This window comes from Balaenoptera physalus (assembly GCF_965194825.1).
Source record: "Balaenoptera physalus genome assembly, chromosome: X".
In the NCBI taxonomy this organism is placed as follows: domain Eukaryota; kingdom Metazoa; phylum Chordata; class Mammalia; order Artiodactyla; family Balaenopteridae; genus Balaenoptera; species Balaenoptera physalus.
Window position 1 is genome coordinate 73,051,438 of NC_138903.1, and position 22,718 is coordinate 73,074,155.

The 22,718-nt window shown below is 33.2% G+C and overlaps 1 protein-coding gene across 2 annotated transcripts in view; it reads right to left on the reverse strand.

Moving 5' to 3' along the window:
- Window positions 1-22,718, reverse strand: part of HDX (highly divergent homeobox) — a 166,238-nt gene that overhangs the window by 74,792 nt on the left and 68,728 nt on the right. The window lies entirely within an intron of this gene.

Genomic DNA, 22,718 nt, shown 5'->3' on the forward strand with positions numbered 1-22,718 from the left:
GCTGATAGGCGCGGCTCGCGCCCATCTCTGGAGTTCCTTTAAGTGGCGCTCTTAATCCCCTCTCCTACCGCACCAGGAAACAAAGAGGCAAGAAAAAGTCCTTTGCCTCTTTGGCAGCTCCAGACTTTTTCCCGGACTCCCTCCTGGCTAGCTGTGGCACACTAGCCCCCTTCAGGCTGTGTTCACGCAGCCAACCCCAGTCCTCTCCCTGGGATCTGAACTCCGAAGCCCGAGCCTCAGCTCCCAACCCCCACCCACCCCGGCAGGTGAGCAGACAAGCCTCTCGGTCTGGTGAATGCTGGTTGGCACCTATCCTCTGTGTAGGAATCTCTCTGCTTTGCCCTCCACACCCCTGTTGCTGCACTCTCCTCCGTGGCTCTGAAGCTTCCCCCCTCCACCTCCTGCAGTTTCCACCCACAAAGGGGCTTCTAGTGTGTGGAAACCTTTCCTCCTTCACAGCTCCCTCCCACTGGTGAAGGCCGCATCCCTATTCTTTTGTCTCTGTTTTTTCTTTTTTCTTTTGCCCTACCCAGGTACGTGGGGAGTTTCTTGCCTTTTGGGAGGTCTGAGGTCTTCTGCCAGCGTTCAGTAAGTGTTCTGTAGGAGTTGTTCCACATGTAGATGTATTTCTAATGTATTTGTGGGGAGGAAGGTGATTTCTGCGTATTACTCTTCTGCCATCTTGAAGGTCTTCCCCTTGCCCATTTTTTAATCATTGTATTTGTTTTTCTGTTGTTGAGTTGTAGGAGTTCTTTATATATTCCTAATATTAACACCTTATCAGATAAGAGATTTATCTTTTAAGTTCTCATAATTTTTAGTCCTTGAATTTCTGAGATATATTCCTGTGATGATTAATTTCATGTGTCAACTTGACTGGGCCATAGGGTGCCGGGACATTTGGTCAAACATTATTCTGAGTGTATCTGTGATGGTGTTTCAAGATAAGGTTAACATTTCAATCAGTAGATTGAATTAAGCAGATCACCCTCCCTACGTCGGGTGTGCCTCGTCCAATCAAATGAAGACATGAATAGAATAAAAACACTGAGTAAGAGGGTACTCCTTCTGCCTGATTGCTTGAGCTACAACATTGGTCTTTTCTAGCCTTTGGACTCAGACTGAAACAGTAGCTGTTCTTGGGACTGGAGCCTGCTGGCTTACAGACTGGACCTTGCCCTATCAGCTGTCCTGATTCTCAAGTCTTTGGACTTCGACTGGAACTACACTCTGGCTTTCCTAGGTCCCTAGCTTGCTGACTGCAGATCTTGGGACATCTTAAGCCTCCATAACTGTGTGAGCCAATCCCTTATAATCTCTCTCTCTCTATATATATCTATATATATAGATAGATATATACACACACATATATATACTTTCTATCTCCCCTCATATAAATATACATACACATATATACATACATACATCTTATTGGTTCTGTTTCTCTGGAGAACTCTGACTAATCTCTTTATAAACCTAAGGCCACTTGTACTTTAGTCTTGAGAAGAACATCCTTCAACTTTACACTATAGGTGTCTGGGCATAGGGTATCTTGAATCTTTAGTCCTAGGAATACTGTCATCCAAATCCTTGACTCAATGTCCTTCAAAAGCCACCACATATAAGAACTTACTGTCATTTTTGGTTTCATTCTTTTAAAAAGATCAACAGCCAACTCTAGAATTTAAACTGACAGTGTCCAGCTGACATTTTTCTTGTCTCATGTACAGTTTCAATCACAATCTTCTGCTACAGGAACACCATACAAAATGTATCAGGCAGAAACAGAAAACTTCTTTATACTGATGAGCAGATGTAAAGCAAAAACCCTTATTATCATAGGTAAGTTTAAAAACATTGAATGCAGATAACTAGACGTCTAAAGAATTCCCTGGAGAAACTGACTCATCCTCTTTGGAAAGAATCAAATAAGGGTTTTTTCTCTAAACTTAGCAGGCAGTAGTCTCAATACAAAATAAAGGAATCGCTGGTAACCCTCTACATACAAGAGCAAATTTGCTGAAAACAAAACACAACACAACAAAATCTCACATCATTTTAACATGTATACAAAACTTCTCTAGCAACAAAAATTAAAAGCCAGAGGCAGCAGAGATTCTGACATTGATGTGCATATAGTAGGGGATTAGATCTGGTAACAAGTAGTAAGCTGTAATTTTACTCCTTAGTGCAAAATAGTGGGAATCAAGAAAGTCCTAGATTTTAATCTTAACTTTGTCTCTTCCTAGTTGTGGGCAAGTGACTTAATCTCTGAGGCTTAGTTTCCTTATCTGGAAATGGGAATAATACTACTTACCTCATAGGATTGCTAAAAAGATTAAAAGAGAAAACCCATATAAAACAAAACATGCTCATAGAGGGACCCAATAAACGTTAGTCTCCCCCTGGCACCTACTCCGCCCCCCCACACCCCTGCCTCTATCCTAAGCAGGAAGAAAGTACAAGGTGCTATTAGGGGGAGACTAATTTAAAAGAAGAATCACATATACCTGAGGGAATAACCTGCTATTTTAGAAAAAAAAAAAAACAAAGCAAAAAACAGCTGTAGCTGGGCATGCTTGGAGTTTGCCCCAGCTTCTTTGTGAAGGGCATCTCATCCTGCTTACTTTTTTCTTCTTTTAGAAATTATACCTTTGCATATATTCAAGACAGAGGATGTAGCTTTTTTTTTTTTTTTTTTACTATTTCTATTTTAGTCACAGTTCCCAGGGAACACAGATGTCACTTGGATGATAGCTAGCATGTGAAGAAGTTCTGATTTCCTGTCTTGCCAGTATCACATCACCATTCAGAAGGTCTTCTAGAGATCCCCCTGTGATGGCTGCTCAGGTTCACATTTGGTACTGCCAGCTATTATGTGCTGTTTGAGGAACTTTCTTTGTGGACTAAATTAAATATTGGGAGTCCAATATTTGGGAGTCCTGAAGCAAAGTTCTGGACCTAAAAGGCAAACTGCTGCAGGATCCTTCTGCAATATGGCACTTGGTCATCTGCTCATTGCCACTATTTCTGCTGCTTACTTCCTATAGTTCTTATACATTGGTTGTATTTCTCCATTATTAATTTAGTAATTAATAAAATTAGGAAAAAGTTAAAAAATAAATCAAAATAGGAAGCCCACATCAAAGGATACAAATGAACTTATGTACAAAACAGAAACAGAGTTACAGATGTAGAAAACAAACTTATGGTTACCAGGGTGTAAGCGTGGGGGTGGGGAAGATAAATTGGAAGATTGGGATTGACATATACACATTACTATATATAAAATAGATAACTAATAGGGACCTACTGTATAGCACATGGAACTCTACTCAATACTCTGTAATGGCCTAATGGGAAAAGAATCTAAAAAAGAGTGGATATATGTATATGTATAACTGATTCACTTTGCTGTACACCTGAAACAAACACAACATTGTAAGTCAACTATACTCCAATAAAAATTTTTAAAAATGTAATTTGAGAGCATCTCTTATTGATACAATAGAATAAACCTGTAGACATCTTGGAATGTTCAGATCTAATAAAACAGCAGCCACTAGGACAGAAAGAAGAATACAGGATCATAGAATTAGACACAAAGGGGGTAAGCATAGTAGTAAATCAGGTAGTTCAGCACTGAGGAAAACTTACATAATTTTTCCTTACATATGTCTCACAATCTTAATCCAGTAGCAGAAAGTGCTGTTAAATTTTTCAGTGTTAAGTACATTTTTGGCATCATATATGGATATTAAGTTATGCACATCCATACTTAATATGCAATTTTAAGACATCGAATGACAGTTACTTTTTGCATAACCTTAAGTGAGAAGAAAAATCAGTGATAAACCTTCCACTAGATGGGAAATTTTGTCAGACAGTCAATTAACATTATTGGGTGTCTACTGCATGATACATAAGCATACAGGTTTACTGTTTATAAGTTTACATTTGCTGTCACTAAAACTCATGTGTCGCTGAGGATTCTGTAATATACATTTGAACCCCAGCAGACTTTTGCCACTTAAATTCTTCTTTTCTTTAATTTCACTGCATTGTACAGGTTCTTTTTTGTTCTTACATTTTTTAAAAAATATTTTTATCTTACTGAACTAAGGTATAACACAGACCTAAAAATGAGAATTATTCTTGTAAAATGTAATTAAACTCCAAAAGGTTTATCAGAAGGTATGACTTTTCAGTCAGGGTTGTTACCTGAGAATGGGAAAGCTTTTGCAATGAGTATAAAACAAATATAATCATAAAAATTAAGATGTTTCATTTGCAGCATGTGAGCGACAGGACATACTTCTTGCCTTAAAGTATGCTATTTAAAAATAACTTATTCATAAAGGCTGATGTTTTGAAAACAGATTAAAACAAAACAGAAACAAGTCCATAAACATTATCTAAAGAATAAGGCCTAATTTAGGGGAAAACTATGTCTTACCAGCCAGGATGTCCCTAACCTACTCAAGTGTGAAAGAATGAAGAACAGAGCTATTCTGAAGACTTGCACAATAGATTAAAAATCCAAATTCATTTGACTGGTGCATTTTTTATTGAAAACACTTACTGTTTTTTTAAATTATTTATCTAATTTTTACATGGAGTTGAAATCAATTGATAGCAAGTTAAAGACGATATATATTTTTAACCATGTTTTGAAATTGAAGTATAGTTACTTTACAATGTTGTGTTAGTTTCAGGTGTACAGCAAAGTGATTCAGTTATACATATATATATATATATATTATTTTTCAGATTCTTTTCCATTATAGGTTATTACAAGATATTAAATATAGTTCCCTGTGCTATACAGTAGGTCATTGTTTTTATCTATTTTTTATTTTTATCTTTATTATTTTTAAATTTTTATTTTATATTGGAGTATATTTCATTTACAATTTTTTGTTAGCTTCAGGTGTACAGCAAAGTGATTCAGTTATACATATACATATATCTATTCTTTTTCAAATTCTTTTCCCATTTAGGTTATTACAGAATGTTGAGTAGAGTTCCCTGAGTAGAGTTACAGTAGGTCATTGTTGATTTTCTATTTTATATATGGTAGTGTGTATATATTAATTCAAAACTCCTAATTTATTTCTCTCCCCGTACCCTCCCACTGCCCCCTGCAATCCCCTTTAATAACCACATGTTTGGAAAACCTTGCTTTTAAATGGGCTTCGATCCATGTTTAGAAACACCAGAATCTAGTAGGTAATGTGGCTAAGCAAAAAGATTTAGTTTCTGAATCTTGACACTTTGAACATGATAGCTAAATAGCATGTATATTAAAAATCCAAATTACAAAGTGCATTTGAATCACTTAGAAACTTTATCTTAAAAAAAGAAAAATAATTCTTAAAATAGTTTTGATAACCAAATTAGGTTGTGACCATTTTGAAAATATGAACAATTATATAAATTTCAAAAGTGGTATATATAAGATAAAAAGATAGCTTTCGTCTCAATTTTGGTCCGTCTTAATCTATCTGTAGAATGATGGCATCACCAATACAGGAAGAAAAGCTTTTGGGAATGCAGACTTACACTAGCAAATGTTTAGAATTAACATGAATGTTTACAGATGACTGAAATTAAGTCACCCAAAGGGAGAAGAGACTTTTCTTAGATTATTTTATAATATCGCACATGAATTTTGAAACCTGATTTCATACATGATAACATAAACCATAAATAGAGAAATCTGCACCCAATCCAGATCTAAAAACAACTTCCATGAAATTTCTAAAAATCTTATATTTGTATTTGTATGGAAATATGTATGGAAATATGTTAATATAAATGTTTCAGACATTACATGAAATTTCTAAAAATCTTATATTTGTATTTGTATGGAAATATGTATGGAAATATGTTAATATAAATGTTTCAGACATTACATGAAATTTCTAAAAAACTTATATGTTCTGGTATAATGTTATAAGTAATAATCCTAGTTATTACTTTAAAATGTATATCTCAGAAATAACTAATTTTCTTGTCAACTGCATTATTATGAACTTTCATCAAATCTTTTACCGTGGTCATTTTTAAGTCTTTTGTCATTTACAGACAGTTCTGGGTGTACTCTGATGATTTTGCAAATATGTTCCTATAAAAGGGTTTCATCTTCAAGAAATTCATGGAAAAGACTCTGACAAGTACAGGTTTCTGGTAACTGACTGTACTGCTGAACTGAATGAATAAGCATTTTCAGAACTCTGATGAAAAATTGATGAACTCATAAAAGTGCTAACAAAAGATCAAGGTGAAAAAAAAAACAACAATTAATTACATGGGACTGAGTGAACTGATGAGAATGAGTATAATTTTTGTGACTTTCTGTCTGAATTAAAAAAAAAAAAATCCCACAAGGACTCAGAGGCAAAGAATATACAAATCAATTTTCACTGCAAAGTAAAGGAGCTGTTACAGTGGAGGATTACTGGACTGAATGTCAATATTATGACATAGTATGAGTGTGTTTCATGTTTGGTAATTGCAATCATTGTTGCTTTTGTTGTGGTTATCCATGTACAATGCTTGGTGTCAGTCTATTTATCTCTTGTAAAAATAAAATACAGTGTGTGTGTGTGAAAAAAAATAAAAATAAAAAAAAATAAAAACAACTTCCAAAATAATGTACATTAGTTTATTGCTTTTTGTGGTAAAATTGAAAAAAACTTATTTCAAGTCTACTGTAATTTTATATTAATATGCATTATATGCAGTTTTCACTGTTAACTTCAGTAATAAGTACTAAAAGTGTTAAAAGTCATCAAGACCATATGTTTGGCTACATTTACCTGCTACTGTTGTTATTATGCTACTGTTGTTATTATTTTGTTAATATTACATTGTGTACCTAGAAGCATCAGCCATCCCAATCTCTATTCACACATGCATCTAGTTCTAAAGCATATAGTCCTAGGGAGTCTTAAAATAATCTGCTGTTGATAAGTGTAACAAAAAATTCTATTTTTTCCAGTAAATTGTTAACCTGTGATTGATGTTAACTAAACTTATTGTGGTTAAAATTTCATGCTATATACATATCAAATCATTATGCTGTACATATGCTTCAACATGTACGTATTATGCTTGGATGAATGCAATGTTATATGCCAATTATGTCTCAATAAAACTGGGAAAAATAAAATAAAATATAAATGTCATTAGGCAATAATTCATATCCAGTTTTACTCTGTCTTATGTTAAATAAACTTTTACAGAAAAAATTTTAAAAAGTTAATTCCTGTTTCCAATATTGTAGTTTAGTATCCTCTGTTGTGCTGCACTTGTAATGGTATAAATTTTTTTATCATATTCCAAAAATTTGCTTAGCTTTTAATTATAAGCTACTAGAGGGCACAGACTGAAAGACTTAGCTTTTCTTTGTATAATGCTTAGCATAGATTTAAGAGCATAATTCAGGGGCATGTGGCTCATAGAACTGCAGAGAAAGAGATCTCTAGCAATTCCCCAGTCCAGGCTGGACAATTTCAAAATTATCCAAGATAAATAAGTATTAGTATTCATCTATTGTTATCCAGTGTACAAAAGGAGGATCTATGCAAGTAACCAGGAGATTTTAATTTGTGGCAACTTTTGCAATCCATTGTAATTAAATTCTAAGTAAAAGAATATGTATAACTGATTCACTTTGTTTTAAAGCAGAAACTAACACACCATTGTAAAGCAATTATACTTCAATAAAGATGTTAAAAAAGAAAGAATAAAAGGATTGGCTTAATTATTTTTCATACAAACATCTTCTTGCATAGGAAAATTGTTTAGAGAGGTAGTCAGAAGAAATTCATAACTTTATCATGCTTAACAATAAAGTATTCAAATGGAGACCTGTCTCATAACAAGACTTAAATCTATAATGTGGATAAGTGTTACTGATTAAAGCAGTTAAATGTAGAACTTGAGAAATACTCTTCAATGAATTTAACTTGAAAGGCTGAAATATTGTGCAATACAATGCAGGCATTATGCATATCTCTACAGTCTTCTGAGGAATCGGAAATGGAATCATACAGTGTAAAGCCTTTTCAAATTGGCTGCTTCTCTTAGCAATATATGTTTAAGATTCATCAATGTCTTTGCATGACTTCATAGATCATTCCTTATTATCACTGAATAGTATTCCAATTCTATTCAGTGTACCAGTTTGTTTATCCCTTTGCTTATTGAAGGACATCTTTGTTGCTTCCAGTTTTTGGTGAGTATGAATAAAGCTGCTATAAGCATTTGCATTAAGGATTTGGGTAGAAATAAAATTTCAAATCAGTTGGGTAAATACCTAGGAGCGTGACTGATGGATCATATGGTAAGACTATGTTTAGCTTTGAAAGAAACTGCCAGACTGTCTTCCAAAGTGGTTGTACTATTTTACATTCCCACCATCAATAAATGAGAGTTCCTGTTGCTCCTCATCAGAAATTGCTATCTTAGCATTTTGAATTTAGCCATTCTAATGGATGTATAGCCTTTAACCTAAAACATATACAATCGAAAATCACATGGAATTTTCACACTAAAGACACTGGTACTTTGCAAAGTCATCTTTGTGTGAATTTCTTCCCCAAATAACCTTTAAAATTATAATTTTATATTTGAGCTTAAACATGTGTTTATGATAAAATTTATGCTTGCTTAGAAAATATTCTAAAAAGTCTGGAACTATTTGCTCCAATATGACTTCGGGAAAAATCAAAGTAACTAACTCATTTTATCAATCACCTTAGAATGAACTTATTTGCTACTTGCATATAGAAAATGCTAGACTCTGGTCAAGCTTTCCAGTAAATTTGACTCTGAAACATCAAGCGATTGTAATCTAAATAAGCAAATTAAGAAACACTGATAGATAAAATAAGGGTTAAATAGAATGTCCTTTGTACTTTATGTAACACTAAAAAAGGGGTGGGGGACATGGACGAAGGTTGTCAAAAGGTACAAACTTCCAGATATAAGATAAATAAGTATTGGAAAGTAATGTACAACCTGATGACTATAGTTAACACTGCTATATAGTATATTTGAAAGTTGTTAAGAGAGTAGATCCTAACAGTTGTCATCACAAGAAAAAATTTTTTTTCTTGTTTTTTTTGTATCTATATAAGATGATGGATATTGACTAAACTTACTGTGGTAATCATTTCACAATATATATAAGTCAAATCATGCTGCACACTTTAAACTTATAACAGTGATGTATGACAATTATATCTCAATAAAACTAAAAAGCTGAAACTTCTTTTGCTGACATTGAGACAGCCAATTCGAAAACAAAACTGAAAAATAAACAAAAATAAAACTAAAAATTCCAGAAGAATATATTGCAGAATTATCATTTGGGAGCTATAGCACCACCAGAAGAAAATCCAGGTCCCTACTCCATATTAACAAACAACAAAGAGGAATCAGAGCCCGAAAGAGATTTCAAGTTCAAAGTAAGTCCAAAATCAGATTTAGTAAGGATCTTAGTTTTTACTAATTTGGATATATTGCAACAGACTTGACACCAGGTACAGAAATTTGAGTTATCTAATAGCTCAACAGTAAACCACAAAGTATAGGCTTAGTAACCAACTTCTTAAGTAACACTTTTTTGGTATATACAGCCAGATAGCGAATGTCCTTCAACAGACATACACAATGTCTGTAAATTAAGCTCTTTAAATTTAAACTTCATTACAATTAAAAAACAAACCAATATATATGTAGATAGGTAGTTTAAAATGTTTATCATGAAAACATGATATATTAAAGTCTCACAGAAGTTTTATATGACACCCACTCAACAGAAGATGGATGTGTTTTACTAGGTTTACACTTAATACTGTCAGAAAAAAAAAAGAGTACACATTAATTTAGAATAGGGAAAAGACAGAAAGGAAAAGACACTGCGATACTTTAAAGTATCTCTGGGGACTTCCCTGGTGGTGCAGTGGTTAAGAATCCACCTGCCAATGCTGGGGACTCGTGTTCGAGCCCTGGTCCTGGAAAATCCCACATGCAGCAGAGCAACTAAGCCCATGTGCCACAACTACTGAGCCTGCGCTCTAGATCCCGTGAGCCACAACTACTGAGCCCTTGTGGGCAGCAACGAAGACTCAACACAGCCATAAATAAATAAAAATAGTTTTATAAAAAAAACTAAAGTATCTCTGAATAAATCAGACTGTTAATCTTATTTTTAAAAATTCATAATTCTTATTTTTTGGTTAACCCTGTATAAAGAGAGCCTATCTTAATTAACTGGCAAGTAACTGTTCTAACCACCTAATTCCTGAACAAAAAAAAATGGATTAATCTAGTTGTTTCTTACACCATGAAAATTATCTGAATTATAAAAAGACTTTTTAAAATACGCACCTTTGTGTTGTTAAAAATATACATAGCTCCTGTGATTCTTCTTACATACAATTCCTACTATTTTCCCAATACCATAGCTGTGTCACCCTATAGTATATTTAAGCAATGGTATGAGTCAACAAATTTAGAAACAATCAGCACAGTTTTTGAAAAATCATCAAATTGATTATTGTCCAGTAACTGACTGATTGATTAAGTCAAAATAGCAGATCTAAGGTCCTCAGATAGAGAATACTGTAATGTAATACATTACCCATTCATTTCAACATGCTTACAGGTAAAGGCTCAGAACTTTTTTAAGTATTATAGGTGATAGAAGAGAGGCTTGCTGGGAAGGCTGGATAAACAAACAGAAATTGAAGGCTAAGTGGAACTAAAGACTGAAATGTGTGGCACAAACAGTAAGTGCTATGGAATTTCAGACGAAAGAGAGCTAGTAGGTGGTCACTGGGGAGGATTGTGAGTTAAGGCTTGAGGCATGAGTAACAGTTGACTAGAGAGAGATAATAGAGGAAGTGAGAAAGTGAAAGTGTAGGTGAGGATACCAGCGAACACAATAGATTTGCTCAAGTGACAAAAGGAGACAACAACCTCTACTGAAAAATATATTTAAACAGGCAAGGTGGAACCAGAAAATAGCGAGATTTAATGCTAGAATAAGTTTTAGTAGATTCCACAGGCAATGAGGAGACACAGTAGCTGCATCAACAGAAGAGGGACATGAAAGAAACTATATAAATGCTAAACAGGATTATAGAAACCAAACTGGGGTAACATATTTCAAATATCACAAGGGAAAGGAATATAACTATGAATTCCAAATCAAAGCAAAGACTGGTATATAATTATTAAATAATGGACAAATAATTCATATATAAGTAATACACTATATTTTTTAAACTGCTACATTTCATAACAATTAAATCTAAAGAAATTCCACAATAGTGTTGCTGAGGCTGCAAAAGCAAAATACCTTTTGAGTAATGGAACAGTCAAGTATAAACATGCACATACACTGCAGTAAATATTCTTTCACTGCAATGAGGACTATTTACTACTGCAGTCTGTCCCTCCCACCCCTAAACCCTTGCAATTATCCCTACTCTGCTTCCTTTTTTCTACATAGTACTTAAAATCTTCTGACATACAATTTATTTGCTTATTTTATTTGTTTACCGTATATGTCCCCTGACTACAAAGTGAGCTCCACAAAGGCAAGGATCTTTGTCTGTATGGTCCCTAATATATGTCAAACGCTTACATCAATTCCTGGAACAGAGTAGGAACTTCAAATAAAAATTTGTTAAATGAATAATTGAATAAATGGATGAATATGGGAATTTTATTAAAATGAATTATAATCTATTGCATCCTCAGTTTAAAGAAGCAAGATATAAAGAGTTGTTTATAAATAGGTGAAAAGGAGAAAGCAGGAGGTATCGTGTAAATATTTATATGTTTACCTTTATCTTCTAAGTTTCTTGAATAATTACTTTGATTTGAGTGAGAAGTTGAAAGATGAGGTGTGTGAAGTAGAAAGAATAAGGAGAATTAACTATAACTTGACAGGAGATTTTTTCCTTCATTGAAAGGGCATATCACTTATGTTCTCAATATAGAAGGGTAATTAAATAGGCAGAGAATGAAGCGTACACTTGTTCCACTGTGTTTTGTGTTGTAAAAAAAATCCATCTTTGCATACATATTATATGAAAATTTTAATGGAATAATAATCATTGAATTGAGATTTTACTTGTACTGATTTTACATAAATATGAAGGGAAAAAATTTAGTTTAAAAATTTTGTTTATAGGCAATATTCTAAAAAGAAAAAGAGCTACAAAACAACAAGAATTATAAGATTTTATATCAAACTCCATCTACCAATGATCTATTCTTTTTAGAAAAACTTAATTCCTATCCAGAAATTTAGATGACCAAGGTCATTCAACTTTTAAAAATATAAATATTCACAACGAGTCCAACTTATTTTCCTTAAAGTTCTAAATATTTTACATGAGAAAAATTTCAAACTCTGATAGACCAGACCAGTATCTTCTTTTTTGACATAGTTTTCACATTTTAAATATGTGTCTACGTACAAGTTAGTAACTTTAAAAAGGTCCACCTAAACAGATATGGAAAAAAGAAGAAATGCTTCTTAAGAGTAACATTATGTGAATTAAAAATGTCTTTCCACTATATTTTTATTTGTATTCCATAGTTAGTTGTTGCACATGTACTATGACTTCTTCAGAGACTGTCTGATGACTGCAGTGGCTGATTGATTTGTGATATTGTCCTATTGCTTTCTTATTTTGGAACTATGGATTGAGGGTCTGACAGGCTTTATGTTTTTACAAAAGTATTAGAGAATGCTATTAATCTATTTGGCAAATATATTTTTTCTTCTCTTGGTGCCAACTTAGTTTGAAGCATAAACTATAATCCTTTTTAATAAGCTGGACTCTAATCCCAGAACCATAGTAAACCTAAAAAATACATTCAACTACAACATACACCATTATTGAGCACTTTCAAATTTATTTCATTTAAACCTCAAAATAACCGTGAGTGGTATATATTATTATCTAGATTTTTACAGATTTGGGAATTGATGTCTAGAGCGATTAAATAATTTGCTTAAGGTTACACAAATAGTAAGTTGTGGGACATGGTTTTAAATCTAAAAAGCCTACAGTATTAACCACAGACTACATGCATACATGGATCCATGAATCCCATGTTCAAGTGACCTTTGTAAATTTAATATTTAAATGACCCCTGCCTAGGTGACTAACTTTTAAAAAATTTCAGATTCTATCTGGTCAGCAGTGTAGGTCCAGCATATGACAGATGGCTTATTGCAACAAATATGACTCATACAAAAATAATTACTAAGCTACAGACTGTGGCCAAGATAAACAAGGTTCATATTCTCATGGAGTTTAAAATCTGGTTGTGGAAAAAAACCACAAGCAAACAGATAAATGTGCTACTTTGGGTTAATGTTTTGTGCAAGAAGAAAATTAAATAGAGTAGTAGGATAAAGAGCAACTTGGGCTAGAGAGGATTTTTTAGATAGAGTGATAAAAGAAAACCTCTCCCAAAAGAGGTGACACTTGAGCTGTGCCCTGAATAGTGAGATACATATACTACATACATAAATACATATCTATATAAAATATCTATATACAGTTATATCTCTAGACATAGGTGTTATTAAAAAGTTCACAGAGCTTCACTTTTACATGTTCAAGATATGAGACAATGACACCAAAATTAATAACAAAGTAGGCTAAACAAATGCCATTAAATAATACTCTCTTACTGCTATCATGCATTCATGAGCATTTTACAAGTTTAGTTTAGTGTTAAGATTTATGGTTTTAACTCAGAAGGTTTCCTTCCTACTTATCAAACTAAACTATTGATTTACAAATTTATTTCATTTGAAACTAAGTAAGAAAAAAACACTCAAATTAAAAATTTTAGAGGCATGTAATGGGTCATTTCTCAACAGTGTTTCTATCATTATTTTTTACAATTATTTTTATTTTATTGTTGTAAGGACACTTAAGATGAGATCTAAATGTAGTTTTGTAATATATTTTGAAAAGTGGAAGTGTAAGGCCTTCAAGTCTGTCCTTTTTAACACTGTTTTGGCTGAGTCCTTTGTGGTTCCACGTGAATTTTAGAATATTTTTTCCTACTTCTGTAAAAAGTGCCATTGACATTTTGACAGGGATTGCACTGAATCTGTAGATTATTTTGGGTAGTAGGAACATTTTAACATTAAGTCTTCCAACCCATGAACATGGGATGTTTTTTCATTTGTTTGTGTCTTTAATTTCTTCATTAATGTTTTGTAGTTTTCAGTGTACAGGCATATCTCGTTTCACTGCACTTCACTTTATTGCACTTTGTGGATACTGGTTTTTTGTTTATTTGTTTGTTTGTTTTACAAATAGACGGTTTGTAGAAACCCTGCATCGAGCAAGTCTATTGGTGCCATTTTTCCAACAGCATTTGCCCATTTCAAGTCTCTGTGTCACATTTCAGTAATTCTCACAATATTTTAAACTCCTTCATTATTATTATATTTATTATAGTGTGATAAGTAATCCTTGATGTTACTATTGTGAAAAGATTACAACTCGCTGAAGGCTCAGATGATGGTTAGCTATTTTTAGCAATAAAGTGTTTTTAATTAAGGTATGTCCATTGTTTTTTTAGACATAATGCTAGTGCACAGTTAATAGACTACAGCATAGCATAAACATAACTTTTATATGCACTGGGAAACCAAAAATTTGTGTGCCTCACTTTATTGCAATATTTGCTTTATTGTGGTATTCTGGAACCGAACCCAAAATATTTCTGAGGCATGCCTGTACATCTTTTACCTCCTTAGTTAGGTTTATTCCTAAGTATTTTATTCTTTTTGATGCTATTGTAAATGGGATTATTTCCCCAATTTCTTTTTCAGATAGTTCATTGCTAGTGTATAGAAACACAGCAGATTTTTGTATCCTGCAACCTTACTGAATTCAGTCATTAGTCTTAACGGGGTCTTTTGTAGAGTTATTTATGGTTTTCTGTGTATAAGATCATGTCATCTGCAAAGGGAGATCATTTTACTTTTTCCTTTCCAATTTGGATGCCTTTTATTTCATCTTGCCTAACTGCTCTGGCTAGGACTTCCAGTACTATGTTGAATAGAAGTGGTAAGAGTGAGCATCCTTGCCTTGTTCCTGATCTTAGAGGAAAGCTTTCTATTTTTCCCCCTTGAGTATGGTGTTTGTTAGTTTTTGGCTCTTCATATATGAGCTTTATCATATTGAGGTTCTATCCTTCTATTCCTAGTTTGCTGAGGGTTTTTATCATGAAATGGAGTTGAATTTTATCAAATGCTTTTTCTGCATCTATTGAGATGATCATGTGAGTATCCTATGTTATTTTAATATATTGCATTACATTAATTGATTTTCACATGTTGAAACATCCTTGCATCCCTGGGATACATCCAACTTGGTCATGATGTATGATCTTTTTAACATGTTGTTGAATTCAGTTTTCTAGTATATGTTCAAGGATTTTTGCATCTACATTCATCAGGAATATTGGTTTGTAGTTTTCTTATAGTGTTTTTTTTTAAGTTTTTAAAATTTAATTAATAAATTAATTTATTTATTTTTGGCCATATTGGGTCTTCCTTGCTGCGTGTGGACTTTCTCTAGTTGCAGCGAGTGGGGGCTACTCTTCGTTGCGGTGCACGGGCTTCTCATTGTGATGGTTTCTCTTGTTCCAGAGCACAGGCTCTAGGCATGCAGGCTTCAGTAGTTGTGGCATGCAGGCTTCAGTAGTTGTGGCATGTGGGCTTCAGTAGTTGTGGTATGTGGGCTCAGTAGTTGTGGCTTGCAGGCTCTAGAGTGCAGGCTCAGTAGTTGTGGTGAATAGGCTTAGTTGCTCTACAGCATGTAGCATCTTCCCAGACCAGGGCTTGAACCTGTGTCCCCTGCATTGGCAGGCGGATTCCTAACCACTGTACCACCAGGGAAGTCCCTTTTATAGTGTTTCTGGTTTTGGTATCATGGTAATGCTAGCCCCTAAAAATGAGTTTGGGTGTGTTATCTCCTTTGTTTCTGTAGCTCCCAGAGGTTTAGTATATGCTGTGTCTCATCAGGACTCTGAGACAAGTGAGATAGAAGCCAGTTCTTCAGATAGCACATGGAAAAGTTAGGATATTGGATGTTTGGTACATGTCTTTGCCTACTTAGGAAGAAGCTGTGCGCTGAGGGTTTCCTCCCAATTGTATGGTTCTGTGCCAGGGGTGGGGATTATGATAAGAAGGTATCTCCAATTTTCTTACCAGTTTAATGTGGCTAGTTTCATATTTGCCCTGAGTTCAGGAGCCTCTAACTTGTGTCTTGATTTCTCACAAAAGGAACTGAACTGTGTATTGCTGTTGAATTGGGATGTCATGTAGGGAAGGAGAATCTTGCTGACACCATTCCCATTATTTTTTTAAAGAGAGTAAAACTAGAGTTTCAAAGGTTTAGTTTAATATTATTTTATGTGACTCTTATTGCTCTTTTTTTCTGAGGGGAATACATTGTATTTTTGGTGGTTTTAAATTGTATTACATGTTTAAAACATGGTGCTCTCATGCTTTCACTGGATTTCTTAGAAATCCTGAAATTACGTTATTAGCAGAATTGAAAATATATTGCAATTAACCTAAGTGAGTAGATCACTAAGTACCAATCTGTATTTTTTAAGTTCTCCTTTCTGCTGAAAGTTACAATATGAGAAAATATTTTAAGAAATCTTAGTGTATAGATAGAAGTGACAGAAAATTAGAGAGGATTTAATTGAAATTGTAAATAAATCATGTAGCTTCCATCGACCTGTAGCCTTTTGGGAAAAAAGTCATTTAAAAAGTTTGGTGGAATTAATTTTCACAATATGGCTCAGTTATTGCTAGACAATGGAGTCTGATCAGTGTACCACTAACCACTAGAACCAGGACAGTGTTTCACAACCTTGGCTCATCATAAGAATCACTGGGTCATTTATTAAGAATACTATTTCCAGGTTTTCCTCTAGAGCTTCTGATTCAGTATATCTTGGGTAGTATCCAGACATTTATTTTTAACAGGTCACCATTACCCCCAACGTACAAACTCCAATGATTCTTATGATCAGGCAAGGTTGGGAAACACATACTGACTGGACGGATCTTCACATTACTGACTGCTTTCTCCAGGCTTTCCCTTCATTCCAGGGGCTGAAGAGAATAGAGTTGCCATTAGAATCCACTTGCAATGACTTACTCAAAAGCTTATACTTCCATTTCTTTCCAAAACTGACTGAAATAGATAATTAACTACATTCATCCTTCCACTTTCCTTTTAGTCTGACCCTGTTGCAGGCACGTTGAGACTCCAAAGAAATCTAAAAAAAAAAAGGCGTTCTTACTCAAAAACAAAACAAAATGAAAAACAAAAAGCTGAGGACTTCTGCTGTAAACAAACAGTAGCTTTTCCCCTTTCCTGATGCTACTATGAGGCAAAATACTAAAGATAGTGGAACTACAAGTCATAAAAGACTTGAGTTCTAATCCAAATTCAATCATTTACTAGATATGCAGTCTTTTCAAGTAACTTAACCATCTTGAATTTAGCTTTTTCATCTATTAAGTCTAAATAGAAACGCCTGCCCTATCTACCTCTCTACATTTTTACAAGGATTAGAATGAGATAACCTAAGTAATATGACTCCGAACGATAAAATACTATACATATGCTAATATTACTTTTACTATTGAAAAGCCACAACCTAATGTGAGTAGTATTAACATACATAAATAGTTTGTTATAATAAGAACAATCAGAACCATTTGTAGTCTTCAAAAGTCAAAAAGACACTAACCAGATTTTAAAAATTCTATAGTAAGTCCCTAATTTATATAGACTTATTTTGATTCCACAAGTGGCAGCATACACTCATACGGTCTGGTGATACAAAAAACTAAAACAAATGAAAATTCCTAATTTCTTCTGTATTGGTAATTACACTACATTTTCTCAGTTCCAAATGCACTCTTCTATACCATGTTTTTGATGGGACTCTGCAAAGTATATTTCTGCTTACCAAATGTCTTTGAATGAGAGTCTGACAATAGAGAGCAGTAGAAGGAGACTGGAAGGCTGAAGAAGAGAAGATGGTCCTTCCTGTTTTGCTTCCTATTCCTATCAGTATCACCCAAGGGACAACCCTTCATCCTGACATTGGTTGTTGGTAATAGTCACAGTTGGTTCCTGATTGTCTACACTACCAGAATCAACCTCATTGTGCCCCCTAGAGGTACCAGCATTAGCTGGCAGTGTACCAAACTCAGAAATGAGTCCCATCTCAGCAAACCTCTCCTCTAATTTTGTAGTTTCTGAAAATACAAACTTCTCTTTGTTTTCCTAGCCCAAGGGGTAATAGTTACCTTCCTGAATTTAACACTCTTGTTGCTTCACAGTTTCCTTTTTGCTTTTTAAAATCCTCTAAAACCGGTCTAAATAATTTATCATATTAAATTCTTCTGGCGAGTTTTCTGTTTTCCTGCTTGGACACTTACTGATACTAACTATCCGTTTAACAATCAGTTTCACAAAGATGACTTTTCAGGATGGTGTGCATGGACAGTAACTGTAATATGAATAGAATGTTAAACACAGTGTGCATAATGATGTCAAGATATATACTAGTGAGATAGAAAAAAAAAAAAAAGCAGCCACCGTCATCCAAAATTAAACTGATGTTCAGAGCTAGACTACAATATTATTACATGCTGGCCTGACACTCACAGTCAGGCTATTTTGTTCTCTTGTTGAACACATTGTTTAATTTCACAGACTACAATCTAAAACAAGATTACTCAGAGACTATCATAAGATGAAACAAAACAAGGCTTCTTCATAATTTTGCCTCAACAGACAAAACCAAGTTTGCAATGCCACACGCAAAATACCCTATCACAGAATTGCTCCCACTTTCTCACAGCATCCAATCTAGAACAAATCCTCACTTCCTTATACCCTCCCTTAAATCACCCAACCAAAGCCCAAATCCTCCAGTAAGTTATTTCTAACATCTTCTTACTGTGATGTGTCATGGTTCTACATGGTATGTGTTCTCCTTTGCTGCAACAAGTAATAAACACAACTTATTTAACTACTGGTTTTTTCTTAGTGGGTTTGACTGAGGGACATTGACACTGGTAAAATTTTCCTTGGAAGTGGGTGAGACAATTTTCAGAGGCAATGGTTATATTCCATTGTGTGTATAAAGTGTGCTTCCAGAAGAATCTAGAAAGTGACCAACATGGGCGTTTGTCACAATGGCATTTTATATCTGATTATGTAATTATTTCATGAATACCTCTCTTCTTATTAAATCTAGGTCATTAGCTCCATGAGAACAGGGAAAAACATCTGTTTTTTCCCACCATTGTATCCCTAAGATCAAGCACAATATCTGGCACATTGTGGACCTGTGTAGTACAATAGAAATACAATATGAGACACAAACGTAGGCTTACATTTTCTAGTAGCAACATTAAAAAAATGAAAAACAGATGGTAAAATTAATTTTAATAGTATACTTTAACATAATATATTCAAAATTTTATTTAAACATGTAATTAGTATAAAAATTGAGATTTTTACATATTATTTTTACTGTACAAAATCTTTGAAATCATGTGTATTTTACATTTATAGTACATGTCAGTTTGAATGTTAAATTTTCATCATACAAACTTGATCTATATGTAAATTTCATAAGATTTACAGTTGAAAAAGAAGATTCAAATACCTAGGTTTTCTAATAACTGAATTGTTATATTTTTAAAGCTTTATTGAGGTATAATTAACAAAAACTAAACTACACATATTTAAATTATACAATTTGATGTTTTGATATATGTATATGCTCAAGAAACAATCTTGGACAAACATACCCATCATCCCTAAAAGTTTCCTAATGCTCCCTTTCAATCAGTTTGCCCTACCTTTTGCCCTCCTGCCTTACCATGCAACCACTGATCTGCTTCTTGTTTGCATTTTCAATAATTTTATACAGATGGAAGCATACAGTATGTACTCTTTTTTTTCATCTGGTTTCTTTCACTCAGGCTGATTATTTTGAGATTCATTCATGTTGATGTGTGCATCAATAGTTCATATTTTTAATGTTGAGTACTATTTCCCTATATGAACAAAAAATTTGTTTATCCATTCACCTGTTAATGAACATTTAGTTTGTTTCTAATTTTAGGCTATTATTAATAAAGCTGCTATAAACATTCATGTACAAATCTTTGTATGGATATGTGCTATCACTCCTCTTGGGTAAATACTTAGAATAGCTGGGTCATAGGGTAGGTGTATGTTTAGCTTTTTAAGAAACTGCCAAACTGTTTTCCAGAGTGGTTGTACCATTTCACATTCCCACCATCAACGTTTGATTGTTCCTTTATCTCCATATCTTTGCCAATATTTGTTGTCAGTTTTATAGTATTATATTTTCGATTCCTTCACATCCTTACCAAAACTTGGTATGATTAAAAAAATTTAGCTATTATAATGGGTGGTCATATTGTGGTTTAAATTTACATTTATCTTATGACTAATGGTGTTGAGCACCTTTACATGCTCTTATTGGCTATCTCCATATCTTCTTTGGTGAAGTGTCTTTCAAATATTTTGCCCATTTTTTTATTGGGTTGTGTTCCCTTATTATTGAATTTTGAGAATTCTTTCTGTATCCTGGACACAGGTCCTTTATCAGCTGTACCATTTGTAATTATTTTCTCCCTATCTGTGGTTTGTCTTTCATTCTCTTAATGGTATCTCTTTATAAAAACAACTTTACTACAGTATTATGTTTACATAATATAAACAGATTTTCAACTGTAAATCTTATGAAATTTACATATAGATCAAGTTTGTATGATGAAAATTTAACATTCAAACTGACATGTACTATAAATGTAAAATACACATGATTTCAAAGATTTTGTAAAGTAAAAATAATATGTAAAAATCTCAATTTTTATACTAATTACATGTTTAAATAAAATTTTGAATATGTTGAGTTAAAGTATACAGTTCAATGATTTTTAGTAACTTCACTTAGTGGTGAAAACATCATCATATATCAGTTTTAGAATATTGTAATCTCTGTAATATATCTCTCATATCTATTTCCAGATGTTCCACATTCCTATCCCCAACCTCAGGCAACTACTGATCTATTTCCTGTCTCTATGAATTTGTATTTGTCTTTGGACATTTCATATAAATAGAAACATATAATATGTGGTCTCTTGTGTCTAGCTTCTGTCACAGTGCATAATCTTTTTGAGGTTCATCTATGATGCACCATGTGTCACTAGTTAATTCCTTTTTATTACTGAATTGTATTACATTGTATGGATATACTGTACTTTGTCTATCCATTTACAAGTTGATGGGCTTTTAGGTTGCTTCCAATTTTTGGTTATTATTAAGGATGTTACATCAACTGCTGAACATATGCATGCAATCCTACATGTGGAAGTGTTTTTGTTTCTTTTTGGCGGATACTGATGAGTGGAATTGCTGGGTTGTATGGTAGTTTATGTTTGACATTTTCAGAAACTACCAAACTGTTTTCCAAAGTGGCTGTGCCATTTTACATTCTCACCATCAATGTATGATTGTTCCTTTATCTTCATATCTTTGCCAATATTTGTTATTGTAGAGACTGTGAAATACCTTATTTTGGGTTTAATAGGCATTTCCTGAATGATGTATGATTTTGAGCATCTGCTCATGTATTTATTAAAAATTCATGTATCTGCTTTGTTGAAATATCTGTTCATATCTTTTGTCCATTTTATGATCAGATTGTTTTTCTTTGTAAGAGATTTTTGTATATTCTGGTTACAAGTCTTTTAATGGATAAGTGATTTGTAAGTATTTCCTTCTAGGCTGTTGCTTGCCTTTTCATTTTCTTCATGGTCTTTTGAAGTGCTAAAGTTTTGAATTTTGTTGAGATCCAATTTATCCAGTTTTAAATTTTATGCACTATACTTTGTTGAACAGACTATCTTTCTCCTCTGCAATGAACTGTCATAACATCTTTGTATAATATCAATTGACTATAAATATAACAACTTATTTCTGCACTCTCAATTCTGTTCCATTGTTCCAAAGCTATCTACCATACAATAACTTGAGCTATCTTTCTAAAAGTCTACTCATGTCTTTTTTTTACTTTTGAAATCCTTTAATAGTTTCCCTTCTAAGGAAAAGTTACATCAAAATCTCCTGCATGTTAAAATGCAGATTTATGGGTCCTATACAGAGCAACTGAATGAGCTTCTTTGAGAAAACACAATTTTAATGAAATTCTGTTATATTAATATTTTAAGAACCATAACAGTTGTAGCAGAAAGCCAGAAAATAGTATTGTTAAAATATTAGGTACTCATCATTTCTAAATACTGAAATACACAAATAATAAATAGTAATGTGAATTATTTAACTTTGATTGAGATGTTTATATCAATCAATTCTATGATCAAATTAACTGGGCTTATTAGATGTAGAAAAATTATGATATTTTATGAAATACCTTTAATTTTTTTTTTTTAAACTACAAAAACCTGCTCAAAGATTATACAATGTGCTGATTACTGCATTTTATTTAAGGTTACCTTTTTAGTATATATAAATATTATAATCTCAAAATATGTCCTTTGAGATTAATTAACTTAT